Below are 6,457 nucleotides of genomic sequence, written 5' to 3' on the forward strand. Positions count from 1 at the left end.
GAGTATAGAGAGTAACTCAACTACTTATTAGCTCATGTAAAGTTTTTCACTGTATATACTACAGGCGTAATGATAATGTTCAAAATCGGAAATAAGAAGAGAAAAATGTACTACGTGGAAGAAAAGTTGAGATTTTATTATAAAATTAATTGGTGTTATATATATAGAGTATAGAGAGTAACTCAACTACTTATTAGCTCATGTAAAAGTTTTCACTGTATATGCTACAGGCGTAATGATAATGTTCAAAATCGGAAATAAGAAGAGAAAAATGTTTACAATAAAAATAGAGAACTGTTATTGGCACTTCAAAGATCTCATTTTGTACTCCTCACGGTTGTATTTTCTCTTTCTAAAAGATAGAAAAGTTGTGCAAAACAAAAATTTTAGAGTGCTAGTAATCAATCCCTAAAAATTTTTGAGTGCTAGTAATCAATCCCTAAAAGATAGAAACAAGAAAATGCAAAGGAAAACCCATATCAATATTTGGTTGCTATTGTTTATAAATGAATATTTGATCACATATTATCCCAATTAATGATGGAATCATGACCCTAAATCAGGTAGCACAAGTAAAAGGGATCCGTGCTTTAGCATTTAGCAGGATTGGATAAATCATATCCATATGCTGTAAAGTAGAAGCACCGTGTGAGAAGTTAGAACAATTAAAATGAATTAATTATATCATCCAATTACTAATGGCTCGTTTGAATATGTTTTTAAAATGATTGTAAGCGCTTTTGAGTATCAAAAACATATTAAGTGCTTTTTGGAAGAAGCACCGGATATGTAATTTTTGCAAGAAACACTTAAAGTGTTTTTTCAGGATCTACTTGAATTTTTACTAAGGATTGGTCAAGAAAACATTTTCACCAAAAGAGTATTCAATCATTTTAAAACCTCTTCCAAACAAGCCCTAAGACTAGTTGAAATGTACATTCTATTGATTAGACTCAATGATGCTTTAAATCAACCATAGTAATATTTACATTATGATTACCTATTGAGGAAGAATATATATAAATTCTCGATAAAAATCTAGTTATTATTGTACATGGCTTTTGTTAATGTCAAAGACTCGTTTCATTGTCACATTGACTCGATAGTGAGTAATGTTTTCTAACGATACTTAAATCGTCAAACAAGTATTATATTGTTAAATTATGAAAATAAATACCGGAATATGATAATTCAACTTGATCAAAAGTTCGAAATCACAATTTAGTAATATAAACATCCTACATATGTTGCAAAACCGTGTCGATAAGAGAGCATATCCGATCTGCTTGCGTAGCTGTCACTCTGACGTTGTAAACACTTGATAGATATAAAACTGTCACTCATACAATTGTAATGTCAGTTGGAAGACGGAGGAGGGAGCAAGAAGTAGTTGACAGGCCAATTGGCCTTGGTCAGAGGACAAAGTACCCTTAAGCTTTAGTCGGCTCAGAGCCATATAGCTAGCTAGGTCAGACAGTCTTTTGGCTATGGCAGGGCAGCTTTCAAAGTGTGTGAAAAGGATGGCTTAAGTGGCCAAAAGGAGCACATGGGGAGCAACAAGAAGCTTTTACGCGTGTGAAAACCCCCTTAGGGTTTTCAAAGGGACCACAAGTTCTATCCATACACGTGTAACTCTCTCATGCACAGACCTAATTTACAAACCTGCCTACCAATCAGGAATCAGTTGTCCACGTTAATATTATATGATATAATTCATCAGTAAATTACCCAGACACACTACACTAGCCGCCATATTTGTACCGCTCAATTCTTACCTTGATGGACAAACCCCTTAATTTTTTTCCTTAATTAGTCGCAAGATGATTGATATATTTAGCCCTAATTGTGGAACAAATTAAGCTATTAGTGAATAAAAGAAACACAGCTACCGTGGCATGCATGCGTTTCTTTCTTATACTTGTTCTATATGACGATGCTTATCTTCTTTTACCTTTTATGTATATGTTATAAGGGAGACTTTGGATGCGGTCCCTAGTTATGAACAGTCTTTGACTGAAACCTTGTTGGTTTTCAATTTTTGATCCAAGTCCCTGAAATTAATTGATAATTTATTTCTATGTACGTTACTATATTTTTTAAATTAAAAATTAAAATTTATAATTGTTTATAGTAATGAGATTTTAAATAAAAAACCATAATTTGTGGGATTAAAAATATTAAAATATAAATATACTATTGTGTGTGTGTGTGTGTGTAAACATGGGTATATTCATAAAAAATAACCAAAAAATTATTGTATCAAAACATGGGTACATTCTTCAAAATGGGTACATTTAGCAAAAATAAAAATGGGTACAAATAAATAAAAAAATATGGGTACAATACAAATAAAACTTTAAAAAATATGGGCACAAAAAGAAATTAATATATGGGTACAAATTAAAACTGAAAGGAAAATTGGTACAAATTAAAAAAGGGTTGCAAATTAAAAATGGGTACAAACTAAAAATAAAAATATATGATAAAAAATTTAGCCATAAATATAAATATACTAATTGTAACATTTTTAATATTAAATGAATATATTTAGAAATAAAAAATATTTTATTATTGAAATAATTAATGATATTATTAATACAAAGGACCTTGATCAAAAATTGAAAAGTAATAAGGTTTTAATCAATAGAGTAGTAAAAATAAGGATGAAAACCTAATTACTCCATGTTATAATGTTATCTAACATTATGTATGCATGACACCTCTAAACTTAAAAAGCATGAAAATACAATCTTTGCCACTATGCTACATTCTTTGAATGCAATTGTTTAACTGACTTACGTATGTGTAATGGTTAGTTAGAGCAGTACTAGTTAGAGTTACACCTATGTCTGATTCTAATCGTTGCTCCATATGGCAATATAATATATGAACAAAAAAATTGATCTCCATACGCATGCACAGCTGATTTGCATACAGGTGGGTTTTCTACTTGGACTACATTCAGTGAATGGAGAAACATACAGTTCAACTGACATATGTATATGCAGTACGTGTGTGTGTGTGTGTGATTTCTCTTTAGGTCAAAATTTACTCAATGAAACTTGAAAGCTTTCGAGTAATTCCTATACTGGTAGAAGAATAGAGCAAATAACTATGAGCTAGTGTCACTCTGATAAAGACGTACAACCCAGTCGTTTGACACGTGTCACGTTTTCTATACGAAATTTGGATCCCATTTTTTAACGTTTGATGCAAAATGTTGGATTTTTTTATCGCCGGGCCCGCCACACTCTAACAACACCGATATTGTCCCCAACTTTATCACCTGCTCAATCCGTCAGGTGTGGGGTTTTACCACAAAAGGCATTGGTATTAGTTAGAGTAGGGTAATTCTATTTAAACCGCTTTAGTTTTCTTAGTGTTAAATGTCCCACATCGGTGGGTTCAAAGAAACCCAAGGGATTTAAATAGAATTACCTTACTCTAACTAATACCGAGATTTTTTTTGGTAAAACCCCACACCTGACAGATTGGGCATGTGGTAAAGTTGGGAACAGTATCAGTGTCGTTAAAGTGGGGACAACCCAACGATCCAAAAATCCAACACAAAAGGGTTGATGGGGAAAGTTTGGAATGGCAAATATGGTTTGATTTGGTGCCAAAGTCGAGTTGTCATAGATAATTGTGAACAGAACCGTTGAAGCACGCATGTTTTGGTTGCTATATATATGGTTTTTAGGGTTTAGTTTGTGTTGGCCAATAGAGTCGTGACATGTATGACTTTTCTCCATTTGGTTACTGAATGCGAAGAGTGCTCTACAAGTGTGCATTGCTAATTAATTCAGTTGGTGCTCCTTGAAGCAAGATAAAAGAGATACAAAGAAAGATTTGGGAAAGATAAGGCTGCTAAGTTTACTATGGTTAAATTGGATTAAAGTAAAGATCTGGTAATTAAGGATAAGGATGAAACCCTAGTGACAAGTGAGAGAGAGAGAGAGAGAGAGATTCTGCTAAGCTGGCATGCGCATGGCGTGGGAGGGATTCCGATGTATGCTTTTGAGTTGTTTTTGGGGTTTAATTAACTAATCAACTTTTTTATAATTATTTTTTGACTAAACAAATCAACCAAGACTAAAACTAATGGGTGTCATTTTTATCCCGACATTTCCCACCATTGTTTCCCATCTTCCAACTCTGGAGTTAGATGCTAAACAGCTAATGGTTGTGTACTAATTAGATTTTTTCAGTAATTATTAATCAGGCCAATCAAATATGTGCCCTTCTTTAAAATAGGAAAATCCATACCGTTTAAAACCATTGCATCTGGAACCATCTTTTACATCTGTCTAAATCACCACTTTCATCAAGTTTATAATTCCCTTCAAAAGGAATATGCACTGGTGTCCCGCTTGAATTTATAGGCTAATCAGATCTTATATATGACACATACTTACATATAAAATCATCACATCTAATTGTACGAAGACATATAAGTCTCTGATCTAATGGCATTATTTTTTTATGTACTATTTATTTTATATGAAGGTAGTGGATATTAGGCTATATATTGAACCCTCTTTTAGTGACAATGATCTTAAAAGTTTGTGACAATGAGGTAGGCAATGACGGGGACATGAGGATCAATGGGTTCAAATGACACTAGTAGCTATGCTTTTCCTTTCATTCATCTTCATCTCAATGTTCAACTTTAATTTCGCGCCAATTGTTACTGCTATAACTGCAATATGTGTGATTCTAGGCGTTTGATGAAATGTGCTCTAGTTGCATTGTGAAATTAGGAGTTTCTTAACTTATCGCGTGTCATTGATGAAAAAAAATTTTGACTTCACCACTTACAGGTAAGATGGAAAAGTTACAAATGTTTATAGATGAACTGACTAAACTTACATCAACACAAGCCAATATACTAGCTTCATTGATCAGCTAACTAAAGTTTATGCTGAAATGTCCCACATCGACCGTATCAATGATAAAAGAAGAGTTTAAATACCCTAATCCCACTGTTGGATATAAGTCAACAATCTGTGATTTAAATATATATGCTAATAAACAATAAATGCAATAGGAATTAACAACATATAAACTAGAATACGAATTATAAAAACAAATAACTTGAAGATCGAGGCTTGCGTACCACAATGTCCTTGAAACAGAAATTTCGTCCCTACTCAGTGCTTGTAGTTCTACGGACGTCTGCTTCACCAGGATTCAACGATCTAAGTCAGAAATTCCAGCACCGGAAAATTGACTTCTGGCGAATATTAATGTGGTTCTCTCAGAAATGGTGTTTATGATTGCAGGAGAAGATTTATGATTTTTCTATGTTCTAAATGCCATGCAGATGGATGTATATATAATGTGATTATACCTGTTCGCAACAGGTATGAGGAATGGATGCATCTGTTGGGAGACATTTGCTGAAAAGGGTGTTTTTGTTTCTGCGTTTTCACACTTCAGACTTCATCTGAAAAGATGAGTCTGTTGGTAAAAATAATTAATCAATTAATTTAAATTCGAAATTAAAAATAATTAATTAATTCCGAAAATAATTAATTAATTTAATTATTAGAGCCCAAGAAGGCCCAAGGCCCATCTTTTGACAATTAAATATATATTAATTATATATTAATTACCAATTAATTAGTACACCCCAAAGCCCAACCCCAAAGGTGAGCCCAATTTTAGTCTCCAGGCCTATTACTCCAATCACTTTCTATAAAAGACAAAGCCTTATAAAGTGATAAAATCTTTTGGGAATGGCCAATGTGGAACAAAGAAATTTCTACTCAAACTATTCAAATTTCCAACAATACCCCACATTTGAGTTGAAATTTCATTCAAACTCCAACAATTACCCCACATGTGAATGCAAATGTAAATGCAAATGGATGATTAGGTTGCCTAAAACTGAGAGAGAATAGACATGATATGCATCGGGTGAAGTGTCTTTTGGACTTGAACTTACCCTAGTGAAAACATATCGGGCTTACTTGGTGATGCAGTGGATGTGAAAGATCTTGAACTGTTCACCGCAGTAGTAAACCGAGACAATATGCTACACACATATCATGGCTGCCACACGTCAATTCATACTGTTGTGTTCATTTTGGCCCTGAACATATCCCGGATTTCGTAGGAGCTTTAGAGAATTTAGTCATGTTAATTCTCATAAATGTGGCCCCATTTACTCCTATATATGTGACATTAATTCAGAATAGTCTGCCATATTCCTCTTGATAACAAGATATTAATGTCATTAAATGTATAAAACATAACCCCTTAAACATCAACAGACAACACACATTTTATCATAAGAATGGGTAAGTTGTGTGTTCAACTTTTGAATCAAACTCAACCAGTTTGCCTATTGAACCTAGACCATGGGATCTCCAATCAGCTAGGTTAGGTTTCCGCCCAGTTCGATTCATTGAATTGGCTTGAGATCCATTCCCCTCGATGTAAATAATATTTGCTC

The sequence above is a fragment of the Malus sylvestris genome, chromosome 2, assembly GCF_916048215.2.
Source record: "Malus sylvestris chromosome 2, drMalSylv7.2, whole genome shotgun sequence".
Taxonomy (NCBI): Eukaryota; Viridiplantae; Streptophyta; class Magnoliopsida; order Rosales; family Rosaceae; genus Malus; species Malus sylvestris.